At 34.9% G+C, this 17743-nt stretch overlaps 1 pseudogene; it reads right to left on the reverse strand.

Annotated features, from left to right (window-relative positions):
* Nucleotides 1–450: 450 nt before the first annotated feature.
* LOC147494284 (U-box domain-containing protein 52-like) lies at nucleotides 451–17307 on the reverse strand (annotated as a pseudogene).
* Between the last annotated feature and the right edge of the window lie 436 nt (nucleotides 17308–17743).

The following is a 17743-nucleotide window of genomic DNA, read 5'->3' on the forward strand; positions in this document are numbered from 1 at the left end:
TTTTTTTTTTTGGAAAAAAATAAGCTGGGGTTAAGGTATACCCCCACCTAATATTATTGCAAAAGGTTAAACCTTACAAGCCTCCCTAAGAGTTAGATCATTGAAAGGAGGAATACAAAGACACTATATCGACAGGCTTCAAGCCTAACATACATAAGATAACATATTAGTCATCCTACTATCGAACCTAAGAAAGTAGAGATAATAGTCCTACTTTCTAGTCATGATTTCTTTAACAATCTTAGGATGATCATTTTTAAGATGAGTCTGTGCTTTTTCATAGTTGCAAAAAAAACCTTCACAAGCACAACACACATAAGTAAGTCCCAAAGTATCATCCCAAAACTCTTTGGTGTAGTCTTCAAGATTTCTCATCTTCTTGTTTTTCGTTAGCGACTTTACCTTCTTCATCATTGCAAGCGTAGGCTCCATTTCTCCTGAATAACGCTCTTAGATTCTTTTGTTTCTTTTTGGCTTCACAGTAGTCCATTGATTTTGATCCTTAGAAGGCGTTACATACCTTGATGAGCTCTTATGCAAGCCAATTGTTAGATCTATTATAGCATCATCTGTAAAAACCTCACTCTCATTCTCTGACAGATCATCATCTTCATCCTCATATCCAGCAACTTGCCCTTCATACATGTTTCGTTCTCTACTACTTAGCAGTTGGTTAATTGGAATAACTCTAGGCTGATGACTTTGTGTTGGTGTAACCGTATTACTCTTATCTTTCTGGTTATTTGAAGTTCCTCTTTGCGATTGAAGAGTATCCATAGTTTCACCAATCCTATTTACTGTAGGAGTTGTTATCTCAGCAGGCACATAAAGTGCTAAACGAAGTCCACTGAAACAATTTAACGCACCTTGCAATATACACTTACTAATAAGAACAATATAATTATATGCTTAATCGAAACTTATATATGGCTAATGAAATTATTAAATCCACTTGTTATTTCACAGATTACGAAGTCAAAAGATGCATAAAATCTTATTTGTTACATAAAACAAAAAGGAATTCGACTAAAAAGATGAGAAAACAAATAATAACACGAGGCAAAAAATGCATCATATCGATTTTTGTTTTTGACATGTGAATGGACACATATAGGGCCACATTTTAAGAGTTGGCTTCGGGCCACCAGAAACTCAGCGCCGACACTGGTTACACTTCGAATTATCATATCAAAGATGTATCCTTTATTGTACGTTATTAGTTGTTTGATTTGAAAACAAAATTAGATTTGTGTTTGATCTGTTTAATTTTTGTAACATGACATGATTTTTTAGAATTAGATGAATTTTTTTGATGAAAGTTACTTCTTTTCGTGAGTTATTCGAAATTTTCTAAGAGTAGAAATCTATGTGTTACTCAATGTGTGATGCATTGAGTGATTTTGGACATGTATTGAGTGAAAGGTTATACTTGTGTTAATTTTTAGACAGATAGACATGTATTAAGTGAGAGGTTAGGTATCAACTTGTTTAGATGTTTCCTCTACAATAGGCAGCAACTCATTTGTGCATATCAATGATTTAAATGTCTCTTATAAATGAGGAAAACATGTTTATCTTTTTACTACATTGGTAATGTAGGTTTTTCTTGTCTTACCTCTTTTAAAAGGCTCTACAATTTGAATTATTACATTTTTTTCTGGGTGAACAAATAAGATACAAAAAATGGCTATGGTGGACTCGATTTGGAATGATAATCATTGTATTGCAATTTGTGGGGGCTACTTATTTAATGTTCATCGTAATGAGATATGTTTCCCATATTGGAGAATCAAGGGGCTGTTTTGTAGGTAAATGCAATTTCTTCAATCTATTATTACAATTCTTTTATGCTAGCCTTTTATATGAACCTCGTGATGAGCTTGTTACCTTTTATAATGAGCTTTCAAATCACCTTTGATCTATTAGATTGAGTAGCTTTTGTAAACTGTCACATACATTGAGATAAATACTCAAGTAATTTTTTCTTTCGTTGCTAAAATATTAGGGTGGCACATGTATTTGAGTCATTTTGGTAGTGCCATCAATGTCTCCTAGCTTCTGAGGATAAGTCCTTAGCATTTTGTTATCTTAGGGACTCTTCTACTATTGTTAACTTTCACAGTACACACTTAATAGTTGTACATTATTTTGATCTCCTTGACAGAAATTCAGTTATTGTAAATTAGTCTTAGTTGCTTGAACGTGATCTTCTGAAGTGTTCCTTGCCTGAGCGACTACTCTAATATATTGTCAGACTGCGAAAACATGATCTTCTGATTTCTTGGAGAGTGATGCTGTTTCTGGTGATGAAGTTAGTCTTATTTTGGAATCCACTAGTTTCTCTGAACAAGGTGGTTAGGTATTGAACACCATTCCAGTTAATTGACTTAGTTTTTGCAATGTGACGCTGAGAGTTCAATGAGCTCCACACCTCTACTCTCTTGTTTTGTGTGTTTTTGTTCACCATTTCTGTTATTTGTTGGATTGAACTGTTATTGCTTGCTGAATAACTACAACAAATGGGAAAGGGGGAAGTATCTACATGGCCTAACAATAACATGTCGTCCTTGATTTTGGAAGTTTCCCTCTGCAAAAAGGTGGGGGAGTGTTCCGTACCTAGGTATGACAAAAACGTTTAAGCAGGCGCCACATGAATTTTGTTTTATGTAATTATGTCTCTACCTCTAGTATTAGTATTGCTTAGGAAACATAGGGAATATTTTCCCATTAGTCTAATTTAAAGCTTTCTTTCTGTTGGAAAATATTTGCCTTAAAGACCCTAAAATTGCTTTTTGAATGCGATTAACTGAATTGAAATCACATACAATGTGTTCGACAAGGAAACGTGGATACGTATCCGACACTTTTTTTCAAAATATGGTGTCCATGTCACATAGATAAATTCAAATTAATATTTGTATTGATATATAGCACACTTTCTATATGACTAATTATCAACTGTTTAGATTGCTTTCAAACTACATATTCTCCATCTCCATCACTAATGGTGAAACTTGTTTGTTGGGTAATCCTGCTCTGAGGCAGGGTAAACCTGATCTGGAGTTGGGCTTGGCTATGGCCTTCGGTTGAACTCTCGGATGGGACAGTTAAAGATTGACTATGCCATCAACGCCTTCCAGCAAAAGACATAATATATTGATGTCAACAATGTAGTCTCTTGACTCTTGAGGTCTCATGAAGCCAAGATGTGTGCTGCCGGAGTCACAGGCTTATCAGAGAACTATGTAAGATTTGGGTTCTGATGTGACATTTCCCTTTTTTTTTCTCTTCTTTGTTTCAGTTTTTTTTAAGTGAATGTATTTTAGATATGGTATGGTTTGTTAGGTTCAATCACTTTATAGGATGTGTGTTATGCTAACAAGTGCATCGGGGAGGGATTCAAGAGTTCTGCCTTGTACCTTCACATTGTGACCACCAGGAGATACATACCTTACCTAGATACAACAACATACAATTTAATGAATAAACTACTTTAAACGAATGCAAATGCAAATTTTATGCAAATGCAAACTTTAAACGAATGTTAGAGTTCTGCCTTGTACCTTCACATTGTGACCACCAGGAGATACATACCTTACCTAGATACAACAACATACAATTTAATGAATAAACTACTTTAAACGAATGCAAATGCAAATTTTATGCAAATGCAAACTTTAAACGAATGTTGGCAATGCAAATTTTACGTTACAGTTGAATGCCATTATACTTTTAGCAATGCTAATTTTACCTTATAGCCTCTTACTCTATGTCCGTTATGAAGGGTTCTATCAAGAGCTAGAAGGGATGTGCGTACACCGTTAGTAAGATAGAAGGTCGTAAATGTTTATGGAAATTGAGCTTCATTTGGACTTCATATATAAGATACATATTTTTGTTTGTTAGTTACATTACCAAAGTCGTTAACAATTGCAAAAATCATAGTATCTCAATGGGATTGGGAACTAGTTATCTTAGTCTTGATAACCTTATTAGTAGAATGAGGGTGAATCTCGTTAACTTTTGGCTACCGTGTTAATCAAACAAGGATTTGTTAATCTTATGCTCATCTTGTTAAGTGTTGCTTCACTATATAGCTTGATTAACTTTTGAAACTATGAGACATATTGTTTAGCTTTTTGTGTACTATTGTATTTGATTATAAGTATTTAGTTTATTTGCCTCGCACTCTAAACTGATTTTCTTTTGCCAGCCCCTTGCTAATGCAGAAGGAGCTAAAAAACACAACATAATTGAGCTGTTGAAAACACGTGGTGGCTTACCTTATGTAAGACCTACCAACTTTGAATTGTAGCTCTTGAATTGTATTGTGCTAGTGAAGTAGTGAGTTCTTGATTTGAGGTATGCTATCCAGACATCCTCACCTTGTCGCCTTGTTAGGATCCCTAATCCTAAGTTTATGGCCAAGAAAATTCTAGAACTGTTGCCAATGCATTATAGGACTAGCTTAAAACTTTTGTCTACTTACTGGATTTAACTCAAGTGTATTCTTTGCAGGATAACTCTTAGAAGGTTAACTGTAAATAGTTTCACTAGATTAATTTTCATTGCCTACCTCAGTTTCTGGTTTAAAGACCTTATTAAGTTAGTTTTTGTCATCCTATTCATCCTCATCTCAGTAATATAATGTTTATCAAGTTGGTTTCTCTATAAGTTACGTAAGTAGGGCAAGTTTTGTTTCATCCCTCATAGGATATTGTGCGTAAGGAACTAAGAGACTAGTATATGTTAGTGTGTTATCTTTGGTTGCAAGGGTCTTCGCTTACACTGTTTTCAATTATTGTTTGCAGGGAAAAGTGACATTCACCATATGTTGATCAGTCACAAATGCCTAATCAAGATGTCATATAGAAGAGTGAAGGACTACGGGCTTTGGAGATATCGAATCATAGATCATAGTTCGCAAGGTGTTGTAAAAAATGTACTTAAAATGGTTATGTCGGAGAAGGTGAGATCTTTCATTCTAATGTAATACGTAAGGATTGCTTACCTAGATAATTATGTAGCTTGTACTTGGTGGTGTGGTTCTATTTATACTTAAGTTTTACTTTCGTAAGCTATAAACATATGATACTATGAAGTTCTAGACTTAAGTTGTAATTATTTAATGAAGTGTCGTTTGACTATCAATTGTTTCAAGTAAGAATTACTTGCTTTACAGGAATGACAATATTTGTGGGTGTAAGTACTTATAAATTTGAGAGTTACTACAGGTGGCCTGTCAAAAAAAGGCCAAAAAATTCTATTATTTTTTTTAAAAAAATAACAAATTATTACTAATGTATATAACTGTTACAAATGCAAATTATTAATGGCCGTTACTAATAAATTTAGTAACGTTGAGATGTGTTGCTGAAATTAATTTTAGTAACACTAGATAACCGTTAGTAAATTTTCTAACATTTTATAACCGTTACTAATTTTTGTTACTAATATTTGTCACGCATTTGTGTTAACGCAAGATAACCGTTACTAATATTTTTTGTAACGGATGTATATCCGTTACAAATAGACTGTTATGGTGTAATGGTTGTAATACGCTTTACTTTCTTTGTTTTATTATTACTTGTTTGTGAGAGTTGTTGATTGCTTAGAAAGTTGGGTTAGTTGTAGTGAAACTTAGATTTTTATTGGAGTAGTAGATTGTCCAAGTGCAAGCTATCTTAGTGGGGATCGATTGGTATCGTTTTCCCCAACACTGCAGACCAAGAACGAGGTCTCTCTGGCCATGGTTTTTTACTACAGCGCCTGCGTAAGAGAACTAGTAAAAGCCAACCAAGTTCTTGCTCAAAGCGATCCAAGATTACGTCTTGGGACAACAATGTAACTCTTGGATCTTGATTTGTTGAAGAGGATCATCCAATGTCTTGGAAGAGGGTCGCATTAGATATTTATAGTTTATAAGTTATGTTTCAGTTGTAGTGGCGGGTCTCTTTATCATTACGTGCACATGAAAAAATTGATGCCAGAGAAGGCTTCTTCATCTGTTAAGTTTTGAATGTCTTAATGAAGAAGTGCCTAATTGATCACTATTCAACTAATGTATGTTGCGCGCTCTATAATATTCTACATGTTCCTAGTATATCACAAAATCTACTTTCAATGTATAAATTTCTGAGTGTTAATAATTGCTCTATCACTTTCTAACCTCACTCTTTTGTCATCAAGGACAATGTTTTGGGGAAGACGCTTTCCCAAGGGACTAGTAACAATGGAGTCTATCCCATTCATTTTTTGAACTCCAAGTCTAAAACTCAGCATAAACACCATTCTTGCAACCACACAACTACATATCTTGGTGTTAAAGCTTCTACATCAGTATGGCATCAAAGGCTCAGACACGCTTCTTCTGCTGTTTTCTTTAGAATAATGTCACAAGGTCATATACCTATCAACAATTGTAATAAAACTATTCCTTTATGCTCATAAGGAAAGAGCATTATTAGACTTTCTTTTTTACATTCTAGTTCTTGTACTCAAAAACCCCTTGAGCTTGTACATAGTGATGTTCGGGGACCATGCATCCTCTATTCCTTCTCTATCAGGATTGCTATACTTTGTTTCCTTTATTGACGACTGGTCAAGATATGCATGGATTTTTCCAATGTCTAAGAAATCAGATTATTCAGAAATTTTCAAGCAAATGTAGAAAAACAGTTCTCTACAAAAATAAAAAAGTGTTTAGTAGTGATGGAGTTTGAGAATACAAGAGTAAACTTTTCAAAAATTTCCTTCAAGAAAAAGGGACTTCTCATCAATTCTCATGTCCACATACCCCTCACCAAAATGGTATTGCTAAGAGGAAACATCTACTTGAAATGTCTAGAACTATGATAGTAGCATGTAACATTCCACTAAAATTTTGGCCAGAAATCTTTCAAACCTCAAATTTGGCATGAAGCTTCTCATACTCAAAATTCAACAACAATTCCAAATGACTCAAATCAAACTCAGTCTTCCTCACATATCCATCACACAGCTCCACAACAGCTAATGCATCAAATGACTACAAGGAACTAATGCATCAAATGACTACAAGGGCCTTGAAATGGTATACGTAAACCAAAAATCATCTTCACTCTTACTGACACAATACGACTGCACTACGACACCATATGTTCAAATGAACATAATACATTTGGACATAGATGGATATAGGGGGTGCATGTGGCGCGGTTGCACCCCCTGAGATTAGAAAAACTCCACTACCACATAACTAATTGCCTAGAAAAATCTTCAAACTATAAGGACTCGCGACCCCCAATTTTTTTAGCAAACTTTCCACTACCGCACCCCCAAAATAGTATGAAAAAAAATTAATAAAAAATATTCCAATAAACCAACGTTTTTCTTTACTTATCTTTTTAGCCTTACAAAATTATCATTTATCATTTATTTTGAATCCAAAACCATTAAAGAGGGACAAATATGTTTTTGAATATTTGATGGGTTAATGAGACTAAAACAAATAGCCAAAGACCCAAAGCCCAACGGGTTAGTTTGTATAATTCTAATCACCCATAACAAACTCGTAAGCTCTCCCTCCTTTCTTTCACTCTCAATTCTTAAACAAGTGGCAGGCCTCAACCCAAAAAAAAAAAAAAAAAAAAAAATCAGAAAAGACTTGTGGCGCAGCTTATCGTTGCACGCTTGTCTTAATTATTTGTAAAACTCATTATCATTATTAATAAAATTTTCACTTAAAAAAAAAAGAAACAAAAAACAAAACAAAACAAAGTAATTTTTTTACTTTTAATGTTAATCTTTTATAGTTTTCTCCACATGATAGTAGGGTTATATAGACTTATAACATATAGGAAGTTAACAATTTGTTGAATTGTTGTAGATTTGTGGACTAGATTATGTAGATATATATAGACATAGTAGTATCAATTAATGACTTAAGTGCTTAAGTAGTTAACTTTTTCATTCCATATTCAATTCTTAGTAGTCAACGCACTCTAATTTTGTGAATTGAAATAAATGTATAATTTTATTGATCTTTATTGTTTAAACCTTCGACAATATATATATATATATATATATATATATATATATATATATATATATATATATATATACTTTTTATTTTTGGGTGAGGTGGGGTGGGGTGTCCATATAATCTCGCACCCTTGACTTAGAATTTTAGCTGCGTCCCTCCATTTGGAATCATGGTTATGTACAAATCAAACAAGACAAAACAGCAAAATATCTTCTTCATGCTTCTCTAGTGAAGTAGTGCTTGTTCTAGAGCAAGGTCCTCCACCATTTGTTGCTCTACCGCAAGAAATGCTTCGGGTTGGCCTGCTACTTCAATGTCAGGAGCACGTGTGAGCAAACAAAGAGTCCTAGTGTTGGTTCCTTCCTCGGGTGGTTCCTAATCTTCGTTGCTCGGTATAGGTATAATGTCGTTTTCTACTGCTATGCTTATTAGAATAGATACTTTATATGCATTAATCTAGTTGACTTCATACTTTAAATGTTTCTTGTTGCACTTTAGATAGGTATACTAGCATAGGTATACTAGCATGTTCCTTTGTATGTGGTAATCAAGGTAAGTAGTACCCACATGATTGTTATCCATACTTGTTAAACAACATGAAATGCCATTATAACTATTTAGGCTCTGTTTGGCAATGTGAATAGAGAGTTCATATTCAGGAATTGGTGATGTGGTAGTCATGATTACCTTGTATAGGTGTTTGGTCTGTCTAAAATATGGATACTCTAGTAAGCCCCTTGAATTGCGGGAACACAAAAGTGTGGATAAGCAAATCCAAAGGAAAAGCCCAGATTCGCTAAAACGTGTTTTCTATCCATGAGAGAAAAATAATAATAAAAAAAAACACAAACGTAAAGAATGCTCTCCCTATCTCTTTCTCTCCCTCCCTCTCTCCCTCTCTCTCCTTCATGGGAATCCTAGTAATGGAACCATAAACCTTATGTATTTTCTCTCTCTCCGCCTTTTTTATTTTCTCACATTAAAACTTTTTTTTTCCTCCAAAAAATGGTGTTTAAATCTTCACATTATTCATCAAATTGGGATTTTCCTTTTTTTTGGGATGTTTTTTGTATAAATCAATTGGGTGCTTATGTATTCAATATTTAATTAGAGTTTTTTTTCCTTTTATTTGTTTATGAGTTTTTATTTGTTTTTAAGTTTCTATTTGCAAATTTTGTATATGATTTTTTTTTTTTTTTTGTTTTTTATTTTGTATGATATAAAAAATGAGTATATAGGTGTGAATGTCAACCAAACAGTAGCCAAGTAAAACATGTGACAGGATAAGAGGCAGACACACGAGTACTTCATCTCATGACTTGTATCACCTAATCATAGTTAAGTAATACAATATCTCTTACAGCCAAACTGAGCCTTAGTGATTCTACAATGCGCTGGATGCGCAAATTCAAGACTTCTGTAGAGGCAATACACCCTCACCTTTTGCTGGTGGAGGGCCCAGATGGGAGAGTACACATACAGCATGCGTACTTTAGATTTTGCAATAACTATTTTGAGTATTTTCATTTGCGTATGTGCACTGTTTCTGGTGAACAACCGTTGCCTTAGTTGAATAGAATCTAAATTTAGGATAGACTAAAACTAATAGAATCTATTGTGTGACCTTACTATTTTCTTATACTAGTATGCGAACCGAGCTTCGCACCGGTTTTTCGAAAATAGCCGGTGCACAAGTGGTATTTTAAGAAAATTCTGCTCACGAATCATTCTAAGTTGATGCTTAATAGCTTCACATATATATATGATGTATGTATATGCTCTGTAAGACCATGTCACTTATCTTCAAGTGAGCAATTATTATACACGCTACCATGTCCCATGATGTATGTTTGGGCTAGAGAATTGAGATTTGATTCGGACTAAAGCTTCTTTTCTGTGGGACTACTGACCTGAAGTGTCACTACATAACACAGAATATCCCCCTGGTCATGCAATTTAAAAGATTGATTCAGATAGCTTAGAAGCCAAAAGGTTAAAGTAAATTCAAGATCCAACTGCAAACTTTAGGAAAAACCTATTTTGCCTCAATTCAACACAACAATCCATTTTATTGTTAGATTTCTAAATGGATTCATAGATAATTGTCTGAAATAACTCTGGTTCACAATCGTTTTTAGATAAGACAACGCTCTTTAATACCAAAAGGAATGATGTTCTAGTTATATATACCAGTAAACGGGCACGTGCGTTGCACGTGCTAGGAAAGAAAATAGGGTTGGAGAAAATTAAAGGAATGAACACATGTAAATTAGAATAGTAATATGTTGCATTTTTTTAATAGATTATGTAACATGTTTTAGATTAATACAGGTCGAGGTCTAACAAAACACTTCAATAAGAGAAAAAAAAAAAAAAAAAAAAAAAAAAAAAAAAAAAAAAAAAAAAACACTTCAATACGCTAGTTGTGTTCTTTGTTCGATTCGATTTTTGCTGCTCTTCGATGTTGTGAATAAATATATTTGAATGGGTATTTAACCGTCTGTAATTTAGTCAATATATAATTATTAGTGCATCTGCCACAAACTAATTTACAAAAAAAAAAAGGTATTATGTTGATGAAGTTAACATTTGTGTTGTTGTTTGTGTTATTATCTTATTGAGCATTTATATGAGATTGAAGAACATTGTTAGATTCATATGAGTGTACTACCTGTAAGATATAAGAATATTATATTATGGTGTGCAACAAAATTGATATTCTACACTGGAGAATAAAATATATATATAAAAAAAGTGCAAGAATAATAATATTTTTTTTATCATTGTCTTCAAAATGATCTAACGAATCCATCTGCTTTTTTTTTTAATCTGTTTAAATAAACAGGTAGCTTGGACAGAGGAAGAAATTATAGTTAGCTAACAAATGCCAAAAAATCATTGTCTTCAAAATGATCTAGCGAATCCATCTGCTATTTTTTTTAATCAGTTTAAATAAACAGGTAGCTTGGACAGAGGAAGAAATTGTAGTTAGCTAACAAATGCCAATTTTTATTTTTATTTTATTTATTTATTTATTTTAAGAAACAATCACATTGAGAAATAATTAGAAAAAATACATTGGACACTGTTAATATTTGTTCTATAGATCTATTAAGTCGGAAATAATATGTGAAGTGAATTGAATGTGTAAATAAAAGTTTTCTAGAAGATGTCTATGTGGCAAGATTACTATTTAAAAGTTTTCAATATAATATGGATCTTATTTCATGTGTATGGAGATTGAATTATTCAAATGATGGAGTGATGATTTTTTTCAAATAATCTGTATGGATGAGACAGAAGGAAGAAATTATAGATGCTAGTTGCATCGCTGAATTACATCTATTTCACCCTGTCATATCGGTGGCAACACCTAAACCGCTTTAGTAGTCCAAACATAGTATGTTCATTTGCCACACTCCCTCGAAATAGAGACAAAAATGGAGATGGATGGGATGAGATTGATGGCTCTCCCACTAGTGGTTGCAAGCCACTTGGATCCGAATAGAGGTCATTAGCTCTGGGGCAGAGGAACTCGAAAGAGAAAACTGCATTGGTTCCTGTAGAAATGGCTTATCTCGAGATTCACAGTTAGGTTCATACCACTAAGAAAACGTATGCACGTTAGCTCAACGGCTTTCACTCAAAGGCGCGCATCCCTTGCTTCTTGTAGTGTAGTCATGTTCTTGCCGTATCTTGCAGCCCTCGGCCCGACCATCCAATTCTCGATCATCCAATTCGCGACATCCATGCGCTCCACTCCCACTCTTTAGAAGTTCATGTGCACGCATGCATGTGTAATCACCTCATTGGTCAGAGGTCCAAGGGGTCAATAGAATATAAATGAAAAAAAAAAAGATTCTTATTATTATGTTCAAAGAGGGAAAGAGTAGAAACAAAGGGTACGTTCTGTAGAAGATTTGCTCGGGCTTGTTCATTTGGTCCTCCTTTGATCAATTCTTGCATTGGTTATTGGTCCCTATTCTAAAAATGTTATTAGCACCCAACTCCATATGTCGGGCTTCCACTTGATTAACATAATGCAATGGAAACAATTTGTCATACGGAAATAATTTTGATTATAGAAACATCCATAATACAGATTGGTGTACTAGAAAAAATGCTAGTGTTCTTTATAAAAGAAAAATTGTTGGACTGGTATAAAAAAACTCTAATATTGCATCCAATTGATGCCTCTATCCTTTATTTCCTTGCCATGAATCCTAAATGGAATCTATCGGGTCCTCCAAATTCCTTCAACACTGACAGTGAGATTGGCAGATTAAAATTGTGCAATGAGTTCGACACTGTACCTCAACAGGGGCCGTTGTATCTACCAACTTCCGAGCACCAACTACTGCTGTTGGTGGGAATACAACCACATTAGTTGTCCCCGCTACTTCTGCTGCCTCATTGCCTCCACCTGACATTAATGATCCAGTAGCAACATGCCCATTTTTGGAATCTTTTGTTATAGGATTTGATACAAATTAATTTCTTGACTCTGTCCATCTTCTGGAGAATGGATCATATCCTTCTTCACCAGTTGTAAAACTTGTGTTAACTGGTTTCTTTTCAGAGGCATTCTTGAAGTTTTCAGACCTATTTTTCTTGTTCATCTCTGCCAATCTCACAGCCTTAAGGTTTTTTCCCTTTGTCTGCCTAGAAGCCTCCAGTTCCTAGAGACTTGCCTTAATTCTCTCAACTTCTTCCCTATTCAGCTCGCTCTCTGCCAAATCCAGCTCCTTCCCGAGGCGTTAACAGTTGCAAATGAATAAACAAAATACCAGTAACTATTTGTGGGTTGGCATTCGTACCCAGCATGCTTAATTGCGTGTACCCACTCGCTAAACTCCTCTTCAAGTGGTGGGGTTTTATATATCACTTGCATTTGCCACCTGCCTTCTAATGTCCCCTAGATAATTAACATTTAAACACAATCTTTTATAAAAACAATAGTGATTGTTAAGAAAAAATAAATATGAAAGCAATGATACCAACTCTAAAAAGAAGAGTATAAGGAACATGACTGTTGAAACAACCATTATGTATTACCAAATTAAGGTCGAAATGAAGGCATAAAATCGAAAACAAACAGAAAAAGAATATAAAGAGATAATATAGAGAAGAGTGGGCAGACGATACCTTTGCATTTGAAATGGAAAAATGGTGTATCTTGGCCAGTACAAATCTCCTACATATATATATATAAAACCTATTTTGGAATCCTTCTACACGCCATATGTGGGAGATTGTGAGCTCAAAACCAAATAGCGGTGGCGGTATATAGTCGATTAGTAGAGGACGTGATCTTGTAAATTGCAATGCCTATCTTTCTTATAATTTATTCAGTCGCAGAATGATAGAGAGGTATTAAAGAAATACGAAATAGTCATTTCTAAATGCTATAAAGTTACATAAAATAGTATGTAAAGTATTCTCATGAAGCATACAGTAACTATTAACTGCGGAGTAAAACAAATGATCTTCATCGCATGTTGCAGTGACGATGACTTTAATTTTCAAACCTATGAAAAACACGAATTTGGATATGCTTATAGTAAGTACAAATTATTGTGTAGAATAATAGTGGAATGACAATTTTTTTTTACCTTAAGTTAAGTTTAAATACCTTATACTATTTTATCTTGAGAACCTTTTTAGATGGAGTTCTTATAACTGAAGTCTGGGAAGTTTCATTTGAATTTCCAGTCGAGTATTCCTTTGACAAATAAGTAGAAAGAGTATACGTACTGTTCGTGTCCAGCAGAGAAAAAATCAGCCCCAGTTACATTTGTCGTCGGCTTACATGCAAATCCATTTTCACACCTGCAATTAGTTGTAGCCAAAATACCAGTCAATTAAGATTATGGTGTGTGAGATACATTGAAAGTAGGCAGGTGAACGGTGAAACAACTTTCCAAAAAGTATAGCATTCACTCTCCGTTAGATCTATATTTTGAGAAATCAATTTGCCATTGATCAATTATATTTCACTCCAACCCATTCACACGTTTCAGTTCCAAAACAATTTGGAGTTTTTAAGCTACATTAGGATAGAAGTTCAAATCAATATTAGTCGCTAATCCTTAATTCGTCTATACACTGCACCATGTCAGCCTGATGCTAAGTATAAAAATGTACAATGTTCTCTCTGAACTCTGAAGTGGTGTAGTGTACAACTGAAGTAGTGCACAATGGTTTGGAATCAGCGGGCATGTGATGTGCAAAAAAGTTAGAAGAAAAAAAAAACTACCAGCCAATTCCCATTATGTACTACGAAAACTTACAGAATGAAAAGTAGACAATATTAAGTTACCAACCAGAGGAGGGATCAGCCACACAGATATCTTGGAGCATGTCAGGATCAGCTAGGGTGCCATAGATGACAGTAAAGAACAAAAGAATAGGCGGAACAATTGACATGCTCTTGTTTATTTTAGAAGAATCAAAGAGAGATGAATATATAGTTGTGAATGAATGGAAAACTGAGGAGAACAATGAATGGAAAAATGTACTTATAAAGGGGTGGTTTTGGAAGCTTGTTAAAGAAAATAACACCAAAGTCGTTGGTGATTTTGATGCTATGCCAACAACATTATCAACCAAATGAAACATTGGAAAGGTCCCTCTTCCATTAAAAGTAAATAAAATCTAAATTCATAATTAAAAAAGCTACCCTGGACATTGTTATCCGACTCACATGGTCCTCATAAAGATTTATTTCACCTTAAAGATTTCTAGTGAATCTAGAATAATGCTGATATACTAACAGCAGCTCAAACTTGAAAAATAAGATAAATCAGAAAGATTGAATACATTTGTTCTTCATTTATACAGATATGTGGGACTCCCAGATCTAAAAAGAATTTAATTTATTTTTAAGAAAAAGAATTATGCCATCATTACTTGCAAATTTACGATCGACTGTCCAGAATCCCATTTTGAATGGAGACTATTGTAATTAAACAGTCCAAACAGCGACCTGTGTTTGACAAAACCATTACACCCCAATAATAGCGAAGCAAAAATACAAAAGCATCAAACCGATTTTGTGAACGCAAATTGATTGATGTTAAACAATCCTGTTTTGTGAAGCCTCAAAACTCAATTGTAACTAAACATAAAAGTGAGGATGAAATTTAAAATTGTGTAAGAGAATTATTTTCTACAAACTCAATTTGTCTTCTTCGTAAGTTGATATACCGATTTAGACTAAGGTATTTAAATCATGGAAGAATGTTTTGTGAAACATTTTGCTTCTTCATGTTTATGAAAGCAAGCATGCCAGGAAGACACTGGTATTCTGTCACCATTTTAATGTTAATCAAACCTTCTAAAGTAGACAGCAATGTTGTCTCTCAAATTACGCACTAACTAACCTGAGTAGCTCTTGGGGACTATGGAAGAGAATTTGAAGGAGACCTAAATTCTCTGATGGTGCTTGATTCACCTAGGGCTCTTACCTGGAGGAGCTCCAGTAATATTTTTTTGAACCGAGGTCGTCGATCCTTTTTCCTAAACTTCGGCACCGAAATGCCAGTTTGCAAATGCCAACGTTTCTTCCATTGGCCGGCCTCGCCGCGCAGATCAAGCAACCCTCGAAAAGTACCTCTTTCAATTGACCTTTCAACATTGTGAGTGAGACCCATTGCGGCTTTGCAGTTATAAGTTGGAGCAACATAATCCCAAGAGAGTATATATCGACTTGGTTCCTAGCATGCCCGTTTGTTGGTACTCTGGGTCTATGTAACAAAATGTCCCCGCTGCTGATGTCATGTGATATTGAGTAACCGTGTTGGCCACCGAGGGTGGGACCAAACGTGCCAGCCCAACGTCACTGATATTGGTCACATAGTTGTGATCTAGGAGAATATTGCCTGGTTTAAGGTCCCAGTGCACCAGGGGCTCTGGTTTTGTTTGGTGAAGGAATAGAAGTCCAGTTGCAATCTCGGCTGCTATCTAGAATCGAGTCCACCATGGAATCGTAGGTGTCCCTCCCCTCCTAAAGAGCCTTTCTTCTAAGCTACCATTGTCCATGTACTCGTTGACTAAGCATCCGGACTCAGGACAAGCGCCGAGCAAAAGAACCATGTTTGGATGTCTAATGCAGCTTAACACTTCCACCTGCGTAGTCATGTTTGTTCATCATGAATACAAAATTTAAGTGATAAAGACATAAATGCATAGTTATTTACTTATGCTACCACCACCACTAGCACTATATATGTTACTTCTTGTTGGAATTGTTTCATCCCTTGTCTTTTGCATCCGATCTTAAGACCTTAATGGTAATCGGTGTGTGATCAAGCTCGGCTCTATAAACCGCCCATATCCACCTTCACCAATCTTGGAGAATCGAGAAGTTATCGATAGCAATCTCGATCTCTTCTATGTCGTATTTTCTGTATCGTATGTTCTTTTTTTAAGCCAAAGCAAATAAGACTTTGGTTTTAAACCTCGCTTCGGGGCGGGGCCTTAATCTCGACATCCTTCCTCCTCTTTGTCTCCAGTTCAGCTATCCTTTTCAATGCTACAAAGCAGCTTCATCGTCACCTGCATCCCTCGCCTTTTGCATCTTGGCAATTGCAAGTCTTTGCCTCTTCAAAGAGCTTTGCATCCTCAAACTTGCGAGCTTCATTAATTTTCCATTGGTGAAACTCTACAGCCTGATATCAAACATCACAGATACCAATTTTCTTAGTAACTTGGTTTTGAAGGAAATCAAGAAAGGTTCATGCAAACTTGGCGAGTCAATGGTAGTTAAATGTTGCAACCATTGATCTTAACTTATATTTGGTACTTGGGTTATAAGCAGGTCCTCAGTTATAAACTGTTGTAGTTCAACAACATATGATTAGGTGTTCAAACTGAAGAGATCTTACCTTGTGTCTAGCTGAGACTGCTTCTTTGCAGGTTGTGTTGTACATGTCCATGGTTTGCTTTAGCTCCATTTTTAGTCTCCTCATCTCAGCCTCTATCTGTTGAAAGGAGGATGTATTTATTAGTTATCGTCCTTGAAAGTAATGGACTACCTATCTGACTAAAATCAATAACGTTGCAAATTTGATGTGACATATAATTGTAGGATGCATGAAGAATTAGTACATATGAAATCATAACTCATTTTTTGCAATGGATACAAATGAAGTCCTTTCGGCATTAATGGTTCAAATCACGCATAAAAATAAAATAGAGGAGGCAACGTACAATACACTGTTTAAGATTAAATTCAAACTGAAAGTAAAAGTGAAATTAGGAAATAGGAATATTACCTCTTCCATTGTGGTTGCAGAGGTAATGGAAAGTATGCAGGGGGAGAGACTAATTAGAGGGAGAAGTAGGGGGTGAGACATTTAAGGGCTTTTTCTTCTTTTATCAAGGCAACATTTAAGATTAATACGCTTTCCAAATCTATTGAGAATTCTCATCGAGTAATGAAGATTCTATCGGTGTGTGACGTGATAACACTGGAGTTGCAAGGGTTCTTTGTTGAGTATTATCTTACTGGCATGGGAGTATACATTCATTAGGAAGGGAGCATATATCATTCTCCAATGGAAGATATTTGATGTTTCATACTCACCCTACAACAGTCCAAGTCAAAGCCTTAAAATTCTTTCTGAGTAGCTGTCCCAACTTGGAACAACTTCAATTACTAATCTTGGATACTTCTGAAATTCCCATTGCAGAAACATATTGTCCATCACAGAAGTCTCG

The sequence above is a fragment of the Coptis chinensis genome, chromosome 6 (assembly GCF_015680905.1).
Source record: "Coptis chinensis isolate HL-2020 chromosome 6, ASM1568090v1, whole genome shotgun sequence".
NCBI classification, from domain to species: Eukaryota; Viridiplantae; Streptophyta; class Magnoliopsida; order Ranunculales; family Ranunculaceae; genus Coptis; species Coptis chinensis.